This window comes from Branchiostoma lanceolatum, chromosome 4, assembly GCF_035083965.1.
Source record: "Branchiostoma lanceolatum isolate klBraLanc5 chromosome 4, klBraLanc5.hap2, whole genome shotgun sequence".
Classification (NCBI taxonomy): Eukaryota; Metazoa; Chordata; class Leptocardii; order Amphioxiformes; family Branchiostomatidae; genus Branchiostoma; species Branchiostoma lanceolatum.
In genome coordinates, this window is record NC_089725.1 from 5,415,334 (window position 1) to 5,440,473 (window position 25,140).

The window sequence follows — 25,140 nt, forward strand, 5'->3', positions numbered from 1 at the left end:
CTTTTCCTTGAAATTTTTTGCCCAATCTGGAGACTTTTTTGGTTAGAAGGAACAGGTAGGGTCTTAGCTTTCCCATTTTAGTTGAAAATTGTTTAGTTTAGCAGTTTAGGTGGCGTAAGAACACATGTGAGTTGTTGGGTCATGCGGATGGGTATGGCTGGGAACTAGGTCAGAGATAGGGTCTGTTTACTTCCGGGTGACGTTTCTTCGAGTTTGAGCTGTACAACCCTCTGTTTTCTTTGCATGTTTATCAAGTATACCCTTGTGACTTCCTGGTGGAGAATATTTTTAAGATTGAAGTTAAGGCAAGTACTTTTATAGGGCCTTACTTTAGTGGGTCTTATCATGGCCGGCAATGGGGGCAAGTAACTTTGTTGTCATATTTATGTTTATTTTTTGTTTTGTTCAGATAGATAGCCTTATTTTCAACTCTAGCATCCAACCCACTGACGCCCCCCTCCCACTGCACTCCTGAGTTTTCAGGCTGGCTAGGGGAACTTGTACTCTTATATTTTGAGTTTTCAAACCTTTTCTTTTGTTTCGGACTGTATTATCATGACCTCAAGCCTCGACCAGAACCACTAGACTGCTGCTAAACCTGTGGAACCGAGCTGGACGATACCGGTAGGACCTGTCCATACATGTACATCGTGCACTCTCCACAACAAGAAGCAGAGCAGACTAGTCAAGCACAGAGCTGGTGTCTTAAATAACAAACCACCCGGACGGAGGATAGGCGCCCCACGTCTGTATTTAGCCATCGAAAGGGTACGAATTGTACAACCGAGATATACATCGAAATGATGCACATGTGAAGCTACGTGTCCCCCGCAAAACTCTACTAAACTACTGAAGTGTAAATATCCTACAATCTTCAGTACCTTTAACGTTCGGACTAGCTCAAATGCAAGTAGACAACATGAACTTGTTGCATCGGCAGCTAAAAACAGGATTGACATTATTAGTATACAGGAACACAGAATGTATACCATGGCCATCCTGATACCGAGATCAAGTTCAACTCAATTGACAACTATCATCTTGTCACATCATCTGCTATCAAGACTTCCCAGGGTGCCACAATTGCAGGAGTAGGACTACTACTATCTCCCAAGGCCATTGACAATCTGCTGAAGGTGGAAAAGATAAGTGATCGCATAATAATTGCAGAGTTCAACAGTAATCCCATAACCACCGTGATTGCCTGCTATAGCCCAACAAACTGCAGTGTTGAACAGGAGGTTGATAACTTCTACCAGGAACTCAAGGGAATCTGCGAAAACGTACCTCCTCACAACTTTCTCATCATAGCAGGCGACTTTAATGGCCAACTAGGCTCAGAAGATGCAGCTTACACTTATAACAGCAAAACCAATAGGAATGGTAACAAACTCATTGACTTTGCCCACGAATTTGAACTTACAATCTCCAATACCAAATTCACGAAGTCAACCAACAAACTATGGACCTTCCAGCACCCAGCCGGGCACCGCTCGCAAATCGATTACATCTTAACAAGGAATAAGTGGAGGAACAGTGTAAGAGACAGCTAAGCATATTCTTCTTTTTCCTCTGTTGGCTCAGATCACAGAATTATCTCGTGTAAAATCTGTCTAAGCCTTAGGGCAACAAGGAAGCCCCGTTCTAACCCTGTGAAAAACATCGACTGGAAGTTGGTAACATCTGATTCTATCATCAAAAACCAGTTTGAACTAGAGGTCAAGAATCGCTTTAAAGCCCTCTCTGAACCTTCCGACGACGTAGAAATGACATACAACAATCTTGTCAGGGCCACTGAGGAAGTGTCTCTCACTACCCTACCTAAGAGGGAAAAAAAGGAAAACCACACCGTTTAGTTCTCACACTCTAGTCACGGCCGCCCGCATGAAGGTGACAGAAGCTACAAGACTTCATGAAAAAAGACCAACCAGATCCAAAAATGCCAACAAAGCACAAAAACAGTTAGGCGAAGCCTATGTTACAGCACAAGCTGAGTACATCAAAGGGAAAATAGACAAGATCAGTCTCCTGCATGCATCAAGACAGCACGAAGCAGCATGGGAGACAATCAATGATCTTAGCGGACGCAAAGCCAAACCCACAAGCAGGATAAGAGGAAGGATCCCAAGAAAAAAGGAAGGAAAACTGGTTCTCTCACTTCAAATCCTTACTTGGAGAGGCACCGAAGGTACCATCAAACCAACCCATCAGATACAGGTGGCTGAAGAACTTTTAAGTTAAAACATCTCCACCGAACCTTTTACACTTGAAGAACTAGATACAGTACTGAATTCGATTGCCAACAATAAATCACCTGGGCTCGACAACATTCCTGCCATAATATGGAAGGATCCAGTGTTTAACAACCTACTTCTCTACCTGTGTAATAACACCTTCCTTACACACAAACCCCCTACTGAGTGGCTCAGGGGCGGAATTATTCCAGTACCGAAAAATGTGATTTAACATCAGCTGCTAACTAAAGGGGAATCACCCTCACCCCCATAGCTGCAAAAGTGTACAACAAACTCCTGCTGAATCGCCTTATCCCAGCATTAGACCCGCTACTGAGGAAAAACCAAAACGGCTTTAGAAGAGGTAGATCCACCATATCTCAAATCCTCTCAATCCGTAGGATAATAGAAGAGATGAGAAGATGTAACAAAGACCTAGTACTGCTCTCCGTAAGGCATTCGACTCCATAGACAGGAATACCATGTTCGAGATACTTCCCCTGTATGGAATTCCTTTACCTATTGTTAATGCCATCAAGGCGTTATACACGAACACCACTGCTACAGTTATCACGACTGATTGTGAAACAAGCTCCTTTGAGGTAACAGCTGGAGTCCTACAAGGGGACACACTAGCACCGTCCCTCTTCATTACTGTATTGGATTACATTTTACGACTCTCTTTGGACAGCTTTCACGAAAGAGGAATTGAAATACAACCTAGAAGAAGCAGTCGACACCCCGCTGTTAACCTTACGGACTTAGACTTTGCTGACGACCTGGCCCTGCTAGCTCAGCTTGTGAAAGATGCAGAGGTGTTGTTGCAATCACTAGAGAGGGCAGCTGCCCAAGTGGGACACTACTGCAACGAAGCTAAGACTGAGTACATAAATATTTGTTCCTCTCCAACACCAGTACAACTTAAATCCTTATCTGGTATTGTGATAAAATGTGTCGAGGATTTCAAGTACCTCGGGTCTTATATTGCTAACTCTGAAAAGGATTTTAATATCAGGAAAGTCATGGCATGGAAGGCATGCAATAAACTGGACAAAATTTGGAGTTCTGGTCTATGCAACAACTTAAAGGTACAAGTCTTTCGCACAGTAGTCGAACCAATCCTGCTATATGGCGCGGAAACTTGGACTCTAACCACCAGGTTAGAAAAACAACTTGATGGAACCTACACTTCACTCCTACGCAGGGCTCAAAACATTAGTTGGAAACTACATCCAACCATTAAGACCATCTACGGTAGACTCCCTAGAGTGTCACATAGACTTAAACAGAGAAGAGTCCGGTTTGCTGGCCACTGCCATCGGGCCAGCGTGGAGATTGTCTCATCTCTCACACTGTGAAGACCACATGGGAAAACACACTCCAGGAAACTGACCTTCCCAAGGACTATCTCAAGGGACACAGGGATTGAGTTGGAGGACTTGGGAGCAGCCATGTCAGACAGACGGATGTGGGCCTCGGTTGTACAAGGGCTCGCCCCGTCCTCTGCTGCAGAGGTCGACGGATGATGATGATGATGATACTCACATACCGTTCATTTTGACCCACCAATCTGGCCCAACAACCAAGTTAGCCAATCTATTAGTATTACGTGTCAACCACGTGTCAAAGATTCAGGACGATCTTTGCAGAACAAGATTGCTTCAGACACTGTGAAATAAAGGAGTTATTCTGGCCATGTGCACGTTTACTACACATAGCGCATGGATCGTTAGACCTTTCCCAGATTTTGACGAGAGTACAGTACCTGACAGACAGGGCATTACACATCTATCAAACAGAGGTAGACTTAATCAGATGCATAATAGAAAGGTCTAGACTTGCTCTTGACGTTGATTAAATAAGTTGCGATCACACATTCGAGGTCTCAACCAACATTGGTTACAAACACCCAACTACAGGAATTTGTTTAGCAGTACTCCATTCTCAATGGGAAGGGTCAAATCCTCGAATGGCGTCTGGTACAAAGCACAAAATTCCTGGACATACCAACGTGTTTTGAAGACAAAGTGCCCGGAACACCATTGACCTTGTATGCAATGATGATTGTTGACATTGGAATTACATGTTACATGATGTATTTGGTCCACACGTTAAAGTTCGGATGGATTTTTCCCATGCCTGCTCTAGTTTCACAAGGACGATAAAGAAAACATGTTCAGTTCGCCAAGTGATTATTCGCAAATTCAAGCTGATTTTCAGGCGACCAACTGACATAGGAAAAACTCCAGATAAAGATGTACTTCTGACAAATTGGAAAGGTTTTCATGAAAGATGGACCGAGATGACACACAGCGAAGAGTTCTAAGTCGCATCAGCATCCATGAGTTTGAAGAGACACATAGAATCAAACTGCCTTTCGAGCTTCCCAGTGCATGCTGGGGCTGGCAAAAATGAGAGAATACATGAGACATACAACAATCATGGAATTCTCCGCGCACCAACCGTCGAGGTGGCTCTCGAGTTGCTTTCATAATATCAACACGAAAAGACGTAAGAAGAACCTGCTGTATACAACACCTTTCCGCAACGATAAAACCGATCTTCAAACAGAGAAAGGTTTGAATTATTCAAAACGTAACGCTTAATTCAATATCTCTCTTACATCTTTGCGTTGCAGACTCATTTTTCTCAAGTTGCAGTTTTCTTACTACATGTTTTTTCTTGAAGCTGAAAGGAAAACCGAAAAGAGCACGTTATAAGCAATAATGTGTAATATAAAAAAATGTAACTTGAACAAGAAAACAGAATTTCGGCTTTCGGAGCGACCAAAGATTTGTGAGATTGCTATAAATGTCTTTGAAAATTTTTGTTACTTTTATCATCTCGTGAAATGATGATTTTAAGAAATCAAGGGTCACAGAAAAATCATATTTCGGTTTCCTTATGATTGCTCAATGATCACCGTCTGAAGGAGTGGGTGGCAAAGAAAACACAATCCAGGAGCGTCCAAACACAGTCAATCATGACGATTAAATGTCCTTAGGTGTGCAGGCTGCAGGGAAAAGTGGACAACAAGGACATGATGACTGCGCGGTGCCCGATAAAAACCAGGGTGATCACGGGATGCTTTTCCAATCTTTAGGTAAGTCACACATGTAGCTATCATATCTATCCATCCATCCATCCATCTAAATACATATATATATATATATATATATATATATATATCAATGAATTGAATTACTGGAAAATGAAACACATGTTTGTCTTTCTGCGCGAAATTTCTGACAGTTCATCTATCATATGACTAAAGTTCCATCATAAATCATTGTCAAGTGTACTATATTGTCAGCATGATTCATTTAGAACTGCTCAAAACTGTGTTAACACAGAATTTAACAGTAGATACGTCATACAAAAAGATTCACAGTAGATCACAAAGACTGTTATTTTCATGGTCGGTTTGTTTGCTTGTCCGTTTTATTACACTCTTTGTCCCTTTTTGGAGCTTCACATCCATAAACTGGAACATAAAGGTTTTACATCTCACCATCCATCCATGGAAGGAAGCCTCTTTGTGCCAACAAAGGTGTCATCAGAGGAACAGCTTATGTGCGAAGCAGAAGTGGAACTGGATAGATTACTTGAAGCATCTGCCACAGTTGGTAACGACGATGAAAACTTTGATAGTAACAAATCCAGTGCATACCTGTTTACATTTAAAAAATGCTATTTCCAAAAACAGCATCTTAAAGGCAACCTAAGCAATATTAGGGCGCTGAAAGTCAAATATTCAAAATCAATTTTTTTCTGATTTCTATCCATAGTAAGTTTAGATAACACTATCCCATCGCATATCGACCATTATGGAGCAAAAATGTGATGCCGTTGTGCGGTGGGAACTCATTGAAAATCTGAGTTCTTGGAGGCCAGCCATCATTTCAAATCTTCCGAACATGCACGATTCTGACCGATAAGTTCCGAACGCTTCCGGAGAAGTAATCACATGGTCTTGGCTCAATGTGCTTGGGCATTGTGACGTCACGCGGCCGGAGGTTACCGAATGTTGTCGACAGAAAACGGTTACTGCTGGATTCTGGGCTGATTTTTTGGGGGACCCAATAAATAGAATACTCCTTTTGTGGCTTACTTCTGTGCTATTTCCAAAGTATGAAATAATAATGCAGATGTGCTAATATACGGATGTAAATGTGAATTTCAACCTCACCAAACAGAATTGTTTTCCCCAGAATATTTCAAGTTTTAGCCCCTGAAATCGCTTAGGGCACCTTTAAGGTATCTATGAAGAAAGAGACCACTGATAGATGAGCCAAAGATGTTCTTTGGACATGTTAAAAAAAACATTGAAAAGAGAAACACCCAAGACTCTGCTGAAGACCAACTGAGGGAAACATTGAGATTATGGTGTTTAAGCATGACACACGTGAGTCTAGATGGAAATTGTATGTTTGCTTCAGTCACACAATCCATCAAAACCCAGGTACATTATCTGAAAAACACTTAATTTTACAAGACTCTCGTGAATCTTGGACTCAACCCAGAAACGGTAGAAGAATTTGTTATAGTACAGTGATTAAGGTAACTGGTTGTTCAAGAGTTGACGAATAATCATGAAGAATAATACTTTCCCATCTCGTATACGGCATACTTTCAAATGATAGAACAGTTTCATTAGAGCAGAATTTCCAGTCTTGATATAGGGGACGTTGTTCTGATAGCATTGGCAAATGTATTGCAAAACACCATTATAGTACAGTATTCCAAAACAGCCATGGCTTGCCTGTAATCAGCATCACGGCAAGATCAAGCCCTGTTCCCGCAATATTGATTGTTTATGATCAAACCAACCTACACTATGTTGCGGTAACTCCCTTGACTCAGATAGCCTAATTGATAATATTGCATAGACAGAAAAGCAGCCATAACGCCAAATGAAAAAAAGTCAATGATTGTGCCTCAACCAAACCTGCTATCAGTCAATTCTCTTTCACATGTGGATAAAATGATAAAAATTGGGTCAAAATAGAATGCGCTGTAATAGTATCAAATGTGCATGTTTCAAGAACAACATGGCCTGCACTGTTACTTGTCATTGCAGGCAATGCAGAAATAACAAACCCCTTGTGTATTTCTCAAAGGCCGTGAAAACACACCCATCAACCGAAGAATCACAAAGAGACGAGTTTCCAGGTGAAACACCGAAGCCATGACAAACTAAATAGGGAAATCTTACGTATTTCGAACGTTGTCTCATTTTGGAACTTGTCCGACAAAATTACAATAACTTTGTGACAAAGGACATCCTTGCACTGTACAACACGATACTTTAAAATCTTAAGATCGATAGCATTTCAAGTATATTAAGGATGACGCAACTTTCTTTAGCACAGATGACCTCATTTCTAAGTAGAAAGAAGAGCGAGGTAGAATTGCTTTGTGAATGATGGCATCCAATCAGCAGCCCTGTGTGTGGTGCCGGTTATATTGACAGTACATGACAAAAACTCAAACTCGTTGATAGTTATATGATCCGGTGGATGTTCTAACGGACGTTATTGTAACAAATGTAATTGCACCCTGACTATTCTATATGTATAACTAGTGTTCCCACATTGTAGAACCTAATAGTATATAACGTGTATGCGTATGTGTTTGTGCCTTGTATATTACGTATGCGGGTAGGCATACGCTTTGATCTCCCTTTGATCTTGTATGCATATGCCCTTGGTCCCTATGTCTTGGTTAACAATAGCTAAGACAATGGTTGCTCATTATGCTCCTGCCAGTGCTGATATGCAATACAATTGAGTTGGCTGGAAGAGACCCTGTTACACTTTTACGCGAGCAGTTGCCAGTCTGGGTTATCAATGACAATAGAATATTCGTCACTGATTAGTTAGAGACAAAAGGTCTTGAGCCAGAGGAGTAGTCAGTCAGTACGAGAACCGAAGCTGTGCGTATATGTCTGTGGAATATTCCCGTTCATCAACTTGCCTGTCCATCTGCCGAACTTCTGACTAAGTAAGAGCACTTAGTGATAAATACGACTGTCGGTACCAGAATTTAGTGTCTAACTGAATTATTTATCGTAACTTATCATAAGGTCACCGTAGTGTAAGCCTTAGAGATGAATTATCGAAGAATATCTGACAAAAAATTTATACCCTTCTTTTCAAACTAGTTAAATTTTCAATAGCATTTGAAATCTACAAAAGGAATGACTTTGTAGTTAAAGGGCAAAGGCATTTGCTTGTTGTATTTATCTATATTATTATTTTTCAGAAACCCTGTGTGTTTACGGAATAAATCGATAAAAATATAACTATCTTTATTTGGATCTTATCTTGCAAAATCGGATAGTAATATTGGAAGGTGATTCTCTGAATATGTTGAAAGTATTTGACCTTTTCTTGGCCGTTTTCAGGACGAAACACCCCTTCCGACATGAACCTCTTCATGAGCAAACTTGTGAAAGAGTTACTAGAACTGCATAAGTGAGTCATGATGTACGATGGGCATCAACCAGACGTTCCGGATACGAGCTCCTATGCACCATCACAGACCCGCCAGGGGGCAACAAGCTATATACAAGACCGCAAACTCGGGATCACACCTCCATGCCTGTTGGGTATGCGAACAGCCCAGTATGTTTGCTTTTGTATTCATTTCTAAATGGGTTTACGGTGTTCTGTATCGTACTAGTACATGTACTCACTCCGCTGACCACCAAACATGGGTCACAAGTAGTGCAAACTTCGGGTGATGCCTGATAAAACCAAGGTTATCATATAATGTTTAGATAGATGTGTATTGGGGTTGTCTGACGTCACTTTGCGTCCATATTTTGTCCTTGAAAAGAACAAACGCCCATCGGTGTCATGCTCAATCATTGCTCCCTTTGTGAGCTTTTAAAAAAATGGAACAGAAGAGTAGGCGTAAGTGCGTTTTGCGGATTTAGGTTTCGATGCGCCATGCGCGTATGTCAAACCAAGCTCTATGTTATACCATAGAGAGTATATTAATCACTTAATTATGTTTATAATTTATGTTAATCATTATGTTTGAGTTTCCTAATTCGCATGTACATTATGTTCAGTTTATTTAAGTTATTTAAGCTACCTATATTCGTTATTTATGATTACTTCTGGTTTTCTGTCTACTACATCCAGATTATGTTTTCACCTATGTACTCTGACCTCCCTCGTTCGTCTCTCGTTTATATTTGATTTCACCACATTTTTTTGGTGAATTCTTAGTTAACCAATTGTATAGAAGAATATTGCATATTGTATATCATTAAACGGAGATCTAAATTAAACAAATAAACATGTACAGTTGGAGCAGAAATTCGTTTGACGTTATTAGCGATGTGCATGTCAAGAAATTTGATCATGAATATATATATATATATACTGCTGTATGAACAAACTTACATACTTGTGTAACCCTAAACACAGTCTCCCTTCGTTCTCAGCTTTCTATGGATGGTCATCTCAAGTATGTCCTTCGGGGATTACTTGGGAAAGACCAAAAGCAAAGCCTCTTCAAGCTCCTCGACTGTCTATCAGTGATGTGCTCACCTACAATATCAGCAAAAGAGATTGATGACTATGACCACCAGATGCCTGAAGCCGTTGCAGGAATGCAGCTCCACTGGCCCCACATGACCAATGTAAGATATTGTTCCAAAGTTCTACCCCGATGAGGGGTAAAGATAGACGATAGAGAGACGGAATATAAGTGCAAAACGACAGTTTTGTCGACAACAGTGTACTTCATTCTCTACTGTATTTTGGATCTTTTTCCTTATCATATGTGTATTTCAGTTGGAACGTTCGGGATTTATTTTTCTCGTTGCACCTTTGTTATTGTTATGAAGTTCAGTTATGAAGTATTGAACATAATGCTTAACGTTGCATATTTTCGCATTCGTTTATTTATATATTCGTATATTTTTACAGTCAATCATGACGCACTTGCTGCATCACGTGGCAGAGTATCTGAGAGTATGGGCCAGCCCCTGGTATCTGGATGTTCGGACCAGAGAGGTACAACTGTTTAATTACCAAAAGGATATTGAAGCGTGACACACCAGAGGTCAACGTCATGAGAACGGCTAGGGTAAGTTAATTTCACTGACAACAAACCATTCCTGCAGCACAACTGTATCATTATATTGCTAGCACAGGTTTGTAGACAAAAGCAGGAATTTATTTTCCCGATCGACATCCCAATGGCAACCCCTTGTGTAGTGGTGATGATGGACCGATACGCCAGGCCATGTGCACTGTGCAAAGTATGGCACATACACACTGATGGAACTCGGCCGCGATTGATGTCCAACTTGTACAGATACATGTTGCATGCCCTCCTATGATATCACATTGATGATCACATTCAGGAAGGAACATGTATGCATTAATAGCTAATATATAATTTCTGGTGCTCACCAGGGAGACTTTACCTGTGACTGAATATCGCGATTTATAGCGTTTGATGAAGTCATTAGCGTGAAATTGTTTTTCTGCAGCAACACAGTTATGTTGAGCTGTACTCAGGTGAAGACTAATGAGGGTGTGGCATCCAGGTGTGCGAATGCAGACAGGGGATAAGACGACGAGACATGCTGGGATGTTCATTCGAGGCCGCTACAACAGCCTGCTTCCCTTTTTTATTAATGTTTTTTTTTTATCAAATAGGAAACCAAGGACACCCGGTGGCTAAGCCATGATGCCTCGTGTGACTACATCTACTAGTGCCTGCTTCCTGCTGCGCGAAGGACTCTTGACCACGAAAGGAGGGATATTGCAACTGCTTTTGGGCTCTTATCATGATTTGGCTAAGGAAATGGGAGACTCTGGCCACCCTCTATCTCCTGTGTGACCTGCTGCCATCGTTGCCTTCACTCTCGGGGAGTTTCTAGCATATCAATTTGCTGCAGATACACCGCAGTGTGCAGACGACCATGAGAGTGGTAAGAGGGATGAGGGAAGGCACACTAGACTCAGCAAGCCAGAGCTTGATTTTTTCAGCAGGTGGTGGTTTGGAAGCGTTCTCCATCTCTGTGTCACCTGGCCAGAAGCTCAAGTGGCAGAGGGAGGTAAGGGAACCTTTCATCGACCAGCTGTTGGAGAATCTTGAGGACGGTTTTATTCTACCTAGCTGCTGTCTAGCTTTGTTGTGCTGCACCCGTCAGGGATGCCTGGTGCTATTTCTGTGCCGAGATGAAGTCTCATGCGGCACATTATGGTAGTGAAGTATGGGGGATTGTTGACGTTGATGCTGTCTGTGGTGAGTGGTTGGGACTGCATGAGTACATTGCGCAGAATCGCCACATGTCTCAGGGGCAGCTGGTCAAACTCCTGCTAACAGATGCCATTATGGATGAGCTGTATCCCAGAATGAAGCTGTTGGCATCAGTGCTGATGGTGATTCCAGCCAGTACTGCTGACAATGAGCGACCCTTTAGCACCCTAAAGAGGGTCAAGACTCGTCTGCGCAGCAACTTGAAGGATGACACACTGAACCAGGTGCTGACAATCAGCATTGATGGACCACATATTGACATGTTTGACTTTGATGCGGCTGCAACAATTTTTTTTTTTGTTGGGGGGGGGGGGGGGGGTAAGCAATATTAATGAGTTAACTAGTTTTTTTGTTAAAACTTGTAATGTAGAAATTGAAGTGCTGTAAAATTCTTTATCAAAAACTGTTGGAGAGCTACATATTACAGATGTAGATCTAGTTTTCACTAGTATTTTTAGCCTTGGCAGTATGCATTGCACCATTCATGAGTAAGGTAACATGCTGGCGATCATCAGGCCACCAATCATCTCCTTTCGGATTTCATATCTTGCCAAAGTAGTTATATTGGAGCAGCAGAAAGCCCTTGTAAAACCCAGCCACAACCTGACCCTTGACTGCAAAACAAGATGGAACAGCAGTTACCCCATGATAGACAGGTTTGTGGAACAATATACAGCAGTGGTAGCTTTGTCACTAAACGACAGGATAAAAAAAGGACAGCTTCAAGAAGCTACAGAAATGTAACGACAATGACATTGAGAGAATGGAGCGCACCCTGGAAGTAATAAGGCCGCCCTATAAGATCGCGGTAGAGATGTCGGCTGAAAAAAACGACCTCGGGACTTAAACAGCACTTGGCCGACAAAGAAGAGGATGACAAGTTCACCAGAAGTCAAGTCAGCCATCAGAGAAGATCTGTCAGACAGGTACAGAGAGGATGACAAGCGAGAATTTCTGGAAGTCAAGAGCTCTATGGCTGTCCCAGTGGACTTGTGAAATCGGCTCACAGACAACATGTCCACTGTGGTGAAGACGAAACCCGAGGAAGTCGTGCCACTACAGAAGCCACAGGAAGACTCCCAGGACAGCAATGCAACACCTGCCGACACCCTGACAACGACACATAGCCACTGCATCACCAGTCACCACCAAGAGCGCCCAAACATCCCGGTCAGTAGACTCACCAACACCGAACTTTTCAATGCTGTCATCCGAGGGTAACGAAATGTCATTCAAGAGGCCTGCTCCCAGGGAGAACCAGTACGTGTAAGCCGTAGGGCTAAAGTGGCACGATTAGCATTCACTCCATCAAACTATTGAAAATAAATTTTAAGTCATGCGGTCAAGAAATGATGGAATGTAGAATGGTAGAATTTGATACTGGACGTATATGTATCTTTTAGGGGAACGAGTGTACTGCTTTACACGCAGGGATTTAATGAAGAGCGTATGAAATTCTATACGTGATCTTTTACTGGATTTTATTTTTTCAAATGAATTGTGCCATTTGTAAAATAACTTTATAATTTTGTGACTAGATTTCTGTACTTTTAACAAGAAATAAATTTTCATTTTGCCTTTTTTTGCTTGTGTCACCCTTTCGAGCTGATGTTTTCATGTTTCGTAATTTTCTTGCAATTTCGAATTATTTGCCATGTAAAGACCCGATTTCTAAATGACTTGCGTACTTTTCATGACTGTTGTTGCCATTTTTTCGTAATATAAATTTTTGAATTATTTTTCATATGTTCTTGGTCTAAATGTCTTTCAGGACATTCTGCATTCTAAATACAGTTGTTGATGTTTGCTGATGTAAGTTTGCTGTGACGGGATTTCTGTTAGTACCGGTGGTTGTTTGATCGCGTTAGTAAGATACGTTACAAGTCACTGTTAGTAAGGCAATTGTCTGAGTCAGGTCTAAAGCGCTTAGTAAAGGACGCAAGTTGACAATAAGTTAAATAACAAAAAAAACATTGATAGCGCATATTTCAACGTGAACGCATCTCTGAAACAAAGACTATATCAAGTAGGCGAAACATGAGGCTTCGTTCAAAAGTTGAACAAAACAAAACGCGTCAGAACTTTAAGTGTTAGAAAAGAACTTAACGTTAATTTGACAATAGGTTGAAAAAAAACCTTGATTAGCCAACAACGCATATTCCAACGTGAATGCATCTGGAACAAGATTTATATTTAATAGGCCTAATGGTCTTTTATTCCGTTCTGACGGAAAAAAATGTCTTAAGTTAGGGTCCTCCCCACTCTCCCCACAGTGTCGGAAAGACAATGAAATGTGCCAACAAGACTTGAATCTCTTTTATTGGATATTTGCAGAGCGAAGTGAAGAGAATCTATAGAGGACTGAGAAAGGACATGACCTACAATGGACATGCAAAGTAAGTAGAATCACTTACAGTAAGTTACACGCACTTAATTGCATTGCTGTAATGTCTTGGTTGTTGACTATGAATCATCTGTGATAATTTCAATAAGTGGTTTATGCATAATATTACATGTTAATAAATTAAAGTAGCTCGCATATATGCTTTTTTTGCAGCATATCAGTAATCTGAAGTGATTAAAAATGCATTGATATGCATTAAATCATCCATTTCTGGGCATAACTTGTGCCAATGACTTCTATAATGCTTTTAGATTTGACGTATACTATATTTTTTACTGTTTTATGGGAGACCAACACAATGAGGAGGTCACACAAAAACCGCTGTGGTCATCAAGGATGGTGATGTGTCATATCATAACCACCACAGAAAAAAATCAGCTGTAGTCTGTCAAAAGTAAGTTTCATGAAAAGAAATCATGTTTTATGTTAAGCAGTCGATTGAGGAATTCTGCTTCTTTTAGTATTGATCTCATAAACATATTAGGCATGTTTGAAAGTTATACTGATGTATAATACAATGTAAAAAGACTGCAATAATGGACAAAACAATATCAAGAGACAAATGAAGGTATGCCTTCTAGAATAAGATAGTAGAATTATAATTCTTTTCTCTATGATAGAAGCATGCCGGATTGCGAAGCATCCACATCAACCTTCGGTGGAAGGAGAAATTGTAGAGAGAAAGGAGGACAGCAGACATCGCAGCAAGCGAGGCAACAGACAGCATATGGTAAGGATTATTTTTGTTTCCATCATAATGTGGCAGGATTAGAGTAATCATTACTACGGACAAACAAATCTTAGAGACGTCATTCTTTGAAAAAGAAATGCTCCCCTCGACATTTAGTTGAAATTCATGTTAATTCACAGTAAAATCATTTTGAAGATGCATAGGTTGTGAGGAATCTCCCGGCACTATAATAATCTGCAACCATGGTCTCTTAAGCAATGGCTATGCCTCCTGCATACCATATAGCTAAGTTGCACTTATTCTCTTAAGTTATGACACAAGGCCTAGCAAAATGCCAACTCTCCTTTGCACTACTACTAGGTCAATTTTTGATGCACTGTTTTAAGGGTGTTGCTAGCACACAAACTCAAGCTTACATATACATTTTGGATTTTACATAGAACGGAGGTAATTAATAATCTTCAGATTTCATGAACCCTAAGGTTATCGCATTTTGACTCTCACGTCAATTTTCTAAAGCAATTTTTAGCTGAAGCACCTCAGAGTGAAGGTTGGCCAGGGTTGACTGAGTCCGGCAGACTTAGAATATCTAATGAGTGCAAATACACACCTGATGTATGATTAATAGACGGATGACGACAATGCCAACATGTGGATGGTCAGACGAACATCCTTGCGGTGCAAGAGGCTGACTAAGATGATTCACCAATGTCAGCCTGTGGTGTATAGTCTGGTTACAAAATCCAGCAAGCTTCGAAACGTGAGAAAGATAACCAACCAGACCAGCAGAATGTGTGTTACTGACACTGTAGATAACGACTTAATGTGGGGTAGGGGGGCGTGGGGGTGATGATAACGAGGTGCAGGATTGAGAGGAGAGCTGGGCGACAGTTTCAGTGAATCACGACTTTCCCGCCGCTGACACCTAATATCATAATATACTGCCACCACACCTGTTGATAAAATTCTTTACCCTGCCATGTTTGTTGACACAATCTATGTTCCCCCCAGTTCCGGCACCCCCAAGTAAACCCGTCGACGCTGGACTAACGGCGAACGGATGTTTCCTTTCCTTAGAATGTTTGTGTTATGGGGTACAGGATACGTAACACCAAGTATTAGACCTCGCCAAGGTGCCTTCGCATCTGAGTACTGAGAGGTGTGACAAAATACTCCGTTTGTTGTTGTTTTTATTTAGTCAGTGGTCGTCAGGTCAGCTGGAAGGCATCAAGAAAGTTAAAACTCTGAGAAGATAGTCGTTTCTATATGATCTAAGTTAATCCAATATTGACGACCACTAACAGTTAGCCAAAATAAAACGTATTCTTGAGAAATAAAAACAAGATTTACAATTTTTTCGCCTCAGGTCAGGGATAATGTAGTAGAAAAATATTCAACAATATGTTGCTTTCGTCAATTCACCAAATCGGATATTTAAGCATGCTTAATGAGATTCGTAAATTTGATTTCTGTTATGTGAAAGTTTAATGACAAGCAATTTGCCATGGCGCAGCTTTGCGAGAATTATGGCAAGGATTAATTTGGACGATTCAATTTTGTATCGTGGTATTTCCGGACATTTTGCGGAAAAGACCAATTTTTGAAAATGTCAACTTGGAGTAGGTTGATGTAGAAAATTACATTTTTTGGGCTGGATTAACATGTTGATTTGGGACAGTCCATTTTTGCATGTTGAGGTGTAGGTAGCTGTCTTTGATGTACTAAACCTACTGGTCAATATTTTCCAGTAGTCTGCAGTTGTCTGTGCCATGTATGTTGCAACATAAAATTCTTTGCTTATCGTCAAGAAAATGTTTCTCATCACGATCATATCTCATTTAAAAACTGGCGAGACGACAGAAAGTGTACGCCTTGGCAAGGGACAGCTGGACAGAGAAGTCAAGGAGGCAGGTGGACGAGGTGCTGTACATGGAGTACATGTCCTCCGAGACAGCGACATGGAGGGGCACCCTAACAAGGTATTCAAGGTCAGACGACTGGCCCTGAAGTCAGGGAAGCTGCGGAAGCTGAAAAAATGGATGGATGAAGTGTGCCCATCGAGGGGCATCCGCCGCGTGGAGTCTACTGAGCTTTCAGACCGAAAGCTACCTGAGGGGGTACCAAAGTGGGCAGTCAGCAAGAACTTCGGGAAGAGCACTGAGCCGACAGCAGAAAACGGCGGAGGAGACGAAGAACAAGATAGCAGCTTTCTAGATTTAGGGTCGTATGATTTTTGCATGACCTTTTAAATAGCTTTCACCCTTTAAAAATATACTCAAGGTAGATCATTTGATTAGTTATAGTTGGAACGTTTTTCGTAGTTTTCTCTTTTTTAATGATCGAATAGTTTAGTGCAGCAACATTTTTTATCATTACCTTTTTTTCAAATGAAACTTTCAGTCACATATCATTGTGTAAGAGTAACTGCTAGTGAAGTAAACCCTGTCTGCGTAATTTCCGTACAGGTGTTTAGAAATGTTTTCTTGTTCGTGATCAATTATGCGGTGCTTTTATGTAGATTCATGTGTTGTGAATAAAAAGAATGTTTACCCGACAAGGTATATATCTACCGCGTGCTTAAATGTTGCTTAAATAAGTGCCACTACGTACGGTTTGCGGAGGCTTAAATGCGGCATATTTAACGGGATTTAGGTAAAGATTACGGTGTTTAAACGTAGCGTAAACGTTAGGATTCAAGCTTAGTTTACATTACTTTAATGGTTGCTTGAATGGTGCCACAAATTACGTTTAAGCACATACCGTATAGATACCGTAAATATAACATTTAAGCCCGCGTAAATATTACGTAAAGTCACTTTGGAGTGCCAGAACGGAATCTTTAAGCATGCTTTAAGACTGCTTGAGGACCTGTTTTCGTCCAGTGCATGCTGAACGAGCTTCAGAGAAGGGATCAAGAGATCGTGACATTGACAAGTAAAAATAACATACTGCGACGACAGTTCCAGATGCCAACAGCAAGCGCTGAACTGGCAAACACAGCATTACGAAGAACTGCAGAGGAAAGACGGGGACTATTTGTTGACAACGAAGAATCAGTTCAGTACGTATACTGCATTGGACGACTGGACATGTAACTCTATGACAGAGCCCTTTTGCACACAAACCGAAGAAGAGGCCTAGGTCCATTTCGACACTTCTCTAACATTTGTAAAGTAGTCCATAACATTCTCCGGGTAACAAGCAAAGAGACTCCAAGCTATTCCAGGGCATATCAGCTATGTAATGTGTTGATTTATAAAGAGGAAGTTTTGCTTTTATCAACAAACGGATCGTCACCATACCTACAAGACAATAAAGGTGTGGAAAAAGTTTGTTTTAATTATAAGACACACATGATAATAGAAAATTGAAAGAAGACTCAACTAGGAGGTCAATCCGGAGATTATAAAAATGATGAAGCAGGTAAAGTATTTCTCCCAGATATCATGCTAGTTATGTAATGCGATTGATTTACTTTTTGTGTGCTATGACCATTTTATCTACTATGTTTTCTAACCTATAGAAACATACAACTATTACAAGCTACAATAAAAATGTATTAGGTCTGATGCATGTGTTACAGTTCAATGAATTCAAATTTAGAAGCCATTCTTTTTTTACGGACCAGTAGCAGCAACGTGACAAGCTATTATTCAAATGACTTCTGTGCAAATGTAAATGTATCAACTGATCACAATTACAGACAGATTTAATATTAACCTGTGTTATTCATGCATATTGTATTCAGACATAGAAAGCTGATTCCAGCCAGACTCACGAAGGTATCATCATAATACTAGTACAAAGGGTCAATAGTGGATGTCAGATTTCTGTCACTATTTTGGAGAACAAGTGTAGAGAAAATTGCTATACTATACCAATATTCAAACTTAAGCCGCTGACTTTCATCCTTGATATCTGTTAACACTGTGAGACGATACACTTATACAGTTTTTGTCAAACAAATACGTTACTTTTTTCTCAATAGTGCAGTGCTGATTTTCAACTTATTTCTTTGCTGTAGCATATATGTCATGGGTGGGTATGATGATCATGAGAAGAAAAAAACATCAGCCATCATGTACCGCTTCAGTCCAGGTGATTTCCAGTGGCAGTTGATGAAGGACATGCCTGAAGCCACTGGGTACGTTGCAACCTCAGTCCTCAATGGCAATATCTATGCCCGGCTAACTTGGCATTTTTTCATTTTCACGCCTGACGAAAACGTTGGTCTCTGGAGTAGGATAACATCAGATATCCAAACCTATTATGCATGTGGAATGACTGTGTTTGGGGGGAAGCTTTACATCTATGGAGGATATGATAAAACAACTCATGTAGATTAAGCACAGACCAAAAGATAAGATGAACTGCATGTATTGTTAAATGGCTTGTTTTGATATATCTGATGCCTAGAAACAGTAATCCTTACATTTGACTGACCACTTTGTATCCTTTGATTATGATCTTGTGCCTGATTTTTGTGTACTTAGACAGTCCTAGTACATGTAAACAAATCTTTTCACAGGAAGTCCTTGAAGCCATCCATAACTTGCAAAAGCATACGGTGGAAATCGATGACAAGTTGGACACCCTAGTACAATCGAAGAAGAAGCGGGTATGTGGCACTTTTATGAACTAACAGTTCTTCAGTTTACTAAGTTAAAGCAAATTCCTGTAATATTGCAGGTAAATGCTTTAAGAAAAGTCATCTTCACAGACTCCCTTATTTCAAAATTATCCTTAACTGTTAACTAAGTAAGAGAGTCTAGGTGCATACGTTATCTGAGGAGAAGTGTTTTGTCTGTCATAAGACATGTTTGATACTTATTTATCCTGTGCATCTCGTTTCATTTGGCTGCAGAAAATTCAGCCAAACACTCTGACAACCTACCATCCGACTTCACCGAGTGCTGCAAAGCAGCAGCCAGCCAGGGCCTTATTCCAGCCATCACCAAGCACGGAAAACCAAGTGCCTCGTACCAACTGCAATGACTGTACAGCAACAATATCCCTGTGCATGACTGAGGTATGCGGCACTAATGAGAAGTATATATCGCAACACTCAGATGTGATGATTTCATGAAATGCTGTTCCCTTCCTTGCCTGTTGTGACTACCAGTAAAAAAAATCATTGCACTCTACAGGGCTGATCGGAGCACCATGGCGCCAGGTGTCCGTGCCAGCAGCGGTCATAGATCAAGTTTATGCTGAGGAAAACTTTGGGCGGATCAAGGCCCTCCTGGTTGCGGTGTTCACTACAGAGGAATTAGTGAACAACAACACCATTGGCTCGGAGGTCCTTGGCAAGCTTGACCAAAACAAGCTTTGTGCTATAAGAGGTGAGGTGTCAATAATTATCCAGGTAGTCTCAATGATTAAACCATTGTGCTTTTTGTTTTAGGTAAAAATTTATACATTTAGTCACTACTTGACCTGTCTGAACATATGCTTAATTGAAGAAAACGCAAAGAAATTGACCATGCAAATTTGTTGCTACATTTACTGTCACATGCCCCACTTTAAATAGTGTCACAACTCACTTTCTTCTATAGAACACCTTGCCACCCTCCAACCCGATGGAGAACCCACGCCAGGCACCTTTTACCATAAAGGTGCACTCTATCATCAACGCCAGGTGTAGGAGAATCCGCTATGGCAAGGAGGAGAAGAAGTCGGGTGAGAAAGCCTTCGAAAATTTGTTCTTTTCAAGTTGTTACTCTAATCTGTAACTGTTTTGGAGAAGCGTCCCTTACCTTGCATGAAATCAGTTCAGCATTTTCTTTTTTAAACACCTCAACGTTGGTTTCTTTCTGTATGAATAAGATCTTCCTTAGCCATTAGTCTATTCACTATGCAAGGTTTCAGAAAAAATTTTTCACTTGTTTTGAAAATATCATCAATGTAATACTACATGTTTATATTCTGAACTAGGAGGCATTTATTTAATTTTCCAAATATGTTTTGTCCATATAGGTGAATCAGGCACATCCCCGTGAAGCCAGGTGGAAGGCCAGGTGACATCCTAGAGACATCCCACTGCCTCCTCAATGTTCCCCATACGTTGAATAAAACATAAGCAACACTCTGAATAAAACATCAGCAACACTACATTAGTGTCAATTTTTTGTCTGATGTCGTCAAAATCGTTAACTTAAAGCGATACTGGACTCAAGAAGCGGGTGTTTACCATGTACAAAATGCTCTTCAAGTCATGTTTGAAATCTATAGACAACAGATTTTTAGGTAACTATACATAAAGGCGTTAGTTGGAAAGCACAGATATAAAGTAATGAAAACACTGGCTTGTGATTTAGTGTGAGACATTGGCTGGCAGTTATATGAACAGTCAGTACAAAGCCCCAGTCAATACTTGTTTCTTTTACTGAAAATAGGCGTCAAAATTTCAAGCGATATTTCCAGGTACGCTACCTCCGAGGAAGACAATGCTAAGTTGGAAACTAAGATACAGCATTCAATACAACTATTACAGGGTTGCGTGAGTTTAAGCTGATTTATCGGTCACTAGTAAAGCGCTAAAATTTTATCATTGCTAATAATTGATCACTAGTACCTGAGACTAATGTTTGTTCAAACTGTTAAAAATAAGTGCCCTGGCCTACTCCATTTTCACAAAACTGCTATATTTTGCTGCCACTATATCAAGGTGATTTACAGTATTGTATTGCTTATTGATTATCCAATGGTTGGATTGTCTAACTTTCTTTCAGTTTTGATAAAAAAGCTTATTGTCAGAATTATGCTTGTCTGGCATGGCCATTGTCCTTGGCAGTCTAATATTTCATGGGTTAATCCACCCCTAAAAGTGCTGGACAGTGGGAGCACTTTCTTATTGCTCTCGCACTAGGTAAGAGTCCCTTGTTAAAGTTTGCCAAATGCTTGTTAAGATATGATATGCTACACCTGACTGTGATTTATCTAGGGGGTACTGAAGGCTATCAGAATATTGATGCTGTGTCAATGTCAAATTGCCAATACAATGCCTCCTGAATTCAGGAAATATAAGCAGAAACATATACTGTTACCCAAACATGGACTATACCAGCATCACCCCTCTTCCAATTGTAATCCTCCCATTTAAAATGCACATTTCAAAAATAACTTATTCCAAATTGGACTCTTACATGTTACCACCTTCTAATTTCTTATAGGAAATATGCCCTCTTAATACCAAATTTAAGGTCATTTGGTTTTCATACATGTCACAGGGACATGGTCATGGAAAAACTCTTAACAGTACTTCCGGCTTTTCTCAGAGAGCACGTGGTATTTAAAAAAAAATCTTGAAAATATTCAGCTCGATCCCTGGAGTCAGTCTAAATAATTTAACCATGGTTAAGCGACGGATAGGAAAGTATATGTATCTAGGGACTCTGATAGGTATTCTAACGTTTGATTCCGTAGAACTTTCTGCACTGCTTGAACAGACAGATTTCCGCGTTGAAAACCTGTGTATACCTGCTAGGAAATTCCTAATTTCCACGGGTTTCAATGAGTTCCCACAGTGAAAATGCGATGTGTCCCTTTTGGGGAACCTATGCACATCTGTGTAAACGGACCATTTGCGTGTACACTTTGTGTCCTTCGATGAAAACCTGTGCGCACAAGTGTGTAAACGTGTGGACATGTGTGGAAATTACATGTGTCGGCCTTTGTGTGCCAACGAGTGGTGCATAATTTAGCAGCAATTATCGCGTAATTATCACCTAATTATCTCCCCAGTTGGTCTAATAACGCGGCCCGTCCAGACACATCCGGGTACTCCTTCAAAACACCTTTTGTCATTGAAAGTAGCGTCGTTGCTATGCTACTACGCCCCTGGGACACCCCCCTGCCCCCTCCCAGCCCCCTGCCTTATACCACCTCGTCATACCGAAAGCACACGGAATCATTGCTCGTAAAGATTGACATTTTATTCACTTAATTAGAGATGAACAACAACCAATACATTCCAGCCGATACATTCTCTCAATTACATACATTTACATTTACACATGCAGTCTTTTAAAACGTTCACAGTTACACACAGACTAAGCTAACAATACCAAGACAAAAGGTGAAAACGTACGAAGTGTCTGAATGAAAATTAACAAAAGAATACAGATACATTTAACATTAGTTCGAAACATGTACAAAACTCTAACAAATCTATTAGGTTAACAGCTACATGCATTGATAAGTTCGAATTCTACATGGATTTCAAATGTTGTTGTCTACAATTCTGTCTAACTGCTGCCCTCTAGAGGCAGAAAGTCATCGTTTTCATCGAACTGAGGTAGTCAGGCTGAACTGTCCAGTGGCGCAGTAGTGTCAGGCTAAAACCTAGCCGCACGGTCCGTATGACTCGTCGCTCGTTGCTTTACTGTATCCAGACACGCCGCTGCAATGTCCACATTCTTCATCCGACACGGGTTGAAAAGTCCGGGGCGAAGCCGTAGTCAAAAGTCCAGACTGTCTTGCTTTACCAAGGTCATTTGTCCATATAATCTCCGTGGCTTTACAAGGAAGTCACAAAGGTAGATTCCTGTCGCGATGTTCTGTGTTCAAACGCCGTGCATCAGTCTTGTCGTAGAATAGAAACCAGGCTCAAAATAATCCCAGGCAGGAGTCAAATAACCCACGCTAGTATCCAGACACAGAGATAGCAACAACACACATCTGCACATCTCAAATACAAACTGAAAGATTTGAAAATGGTGACAAGAACCTTGATTGGTCCCTGCTTTTTAAACCACGTGCTAACCGAGAAATACTATTGGATGTCCCTTTTTTTACTAGAATTTGCATTGACACAGACATAATTACTTGTGAAACACCGTGTATGTCTATTGCATACATTCAGATTTGAGCAGCCTGATTACTAGTTTTTCACAGATTAACAATACCTGCCAAGGACGGTGTTAAAACATGCGGCCGTGTCTTATGAATAATGACGACAGCCTGATAAATTAGTAGGTTAACAGTAAAAGTTGCAAGTAAATCGTTCTATCGACGATATAACCGGCGAGGAAATTAGAATACATCAAGTCAAATATATAACATGTCATGTTCCAAAACAACATTTACTAAAAGGCAATGGACGCCATTCAGTGCAAGGTGAACATGTTAGATGTATGTGTGTGTGTTTTACGGAGACACGGACCTATGTCGATAATAGTTCGCGTGTGACGTAGTTAATCTTTCTATTAATCAAAGTGATACACATAGCAGTCTACATTCATGTGACTTGAACGAACATCACAGTCGGTACAGAAAATTAATACAGAAAGATAAGATTTACGTTCAGTTTTTTGTCGCCCTTGTCATAGAAACAAAAGCCCAGACAGCACAATACACATCAAATCGGTGTTTATTTTTGCAACGGGCAAATGACTATTTCATAAAAGCACAGATTCAAATCAACTCGTAGATCATAGACCCAAATACAGAAGATCACGAATGGTCGATGATAAACTAACTTCGCCGGCTACAGTGAGAATATTTGCTTGCAAGTTGAACCCTCTCTCCGTAGCCGACTCCCTTAGCATACTATTCAATCCTTGATCTATTTGGCCAATTTCTACTATTATCCCCACTCATCCTCGGGGCCTTTTAGAGGCTATGTCGATGACGTACGGGCCAGGTTTGGGGATAAGGTTTCGAACCCAAATCACCCGTATATTTTATACCAGCAGTGACGTGAAACAAGAACTTCAATGTTAGATATCGAGTTCTGTGGTTTGGGAACAATGATATGCTAATTATACTCCGCGTGGGTACGTCGTCTTGTCTTTGTTTACAACGTGACTCAGGCTTAGAGTCAGACAAATGGGAGTCAAAATTGCACCAAGAGACGCCAATGTTTGCAATGAAAACGCAAAGCAGGCAATATGCTGGAGTTCTCCTTAATCAACGACTCCGACCCATACGTCAATGTTTATAAGAGTGAAATCATGAGAGCATTCGTTTTGTTTTCAATACAACGCCTTGCCACACATTTAATGCGTTATCGTTTGGCACCAGTATTTTAGGCTTTCCCGATTATGTAACGAATTAGACACGTATCATGGGTTTACACAATGAGGTTTTAAAAAATCATAGGTTTACGTCATTTTACCCAGGGCAAAAAGTTTAAACAATTACTCAGGCAAGGCGCTCCTTGCTCGAGGTAAATTTTCACGCACTTCACAAGTCTCTATTATCATGGTTAATTATTCCCGGCACGAGATGTTTCCTAAGGTGGGAAACTTTGGACACTTTGTGTGCACTTTTGTGTGCACATGTGTCCAATCTTGGTGACACGGGGTTAGGAAAGCCGTGTACACAGCAAGGAAATGTTGGGTTTCACCATAGTGCCCAAGCTTGCAAACTTGTGAAAATCTTTGTTTCCATGCAGTGCTGCGTGCTCTTAGCTTGTGAGTGTCTTAAAAGAACTTCTGGCGGAAAGTATATGTATGTAGGGACCCTTTGATAGGTATGAATGAATAGATGAACCATCTCAATGAAAAATGGAAAAAAGTTCT

At 40.6% G+C, this 25,140-nt stretch overlaps 1 long non-coding RNA gene across 1 annotated transcript; it reads left to right on the forward strand.

Moving 5' to 3' along the window:
* The first annotated feature begins 8,444 nt into the window (after positions 1-8,444).
* Positions 8,445-20,709, forward strand: LOC136432323 (uncharacterized). Its single transcript, XR_010755511.1, has 14 exons — positions 8,445-8,860; positions 9,691-9,888; positions 10,178-10,337; positions 10,916-12,782; positions 13,857-13,918; positions 14,216-14,320; positions 14,547-14,656; positions 18,366-18,399; positions 18,642-18,761; positions 19,146-19,235; positions 19,482-19,646; positions 19,765-19,959; positions 20,173-20,296; positions 20,594-20,709. It is a non-coding gene; the product is annotated as an uncharacterized lncRNA (long non-coding RNA).
* Positions 20,710-25,140: the final 4,431 nt, after the last annotated feature.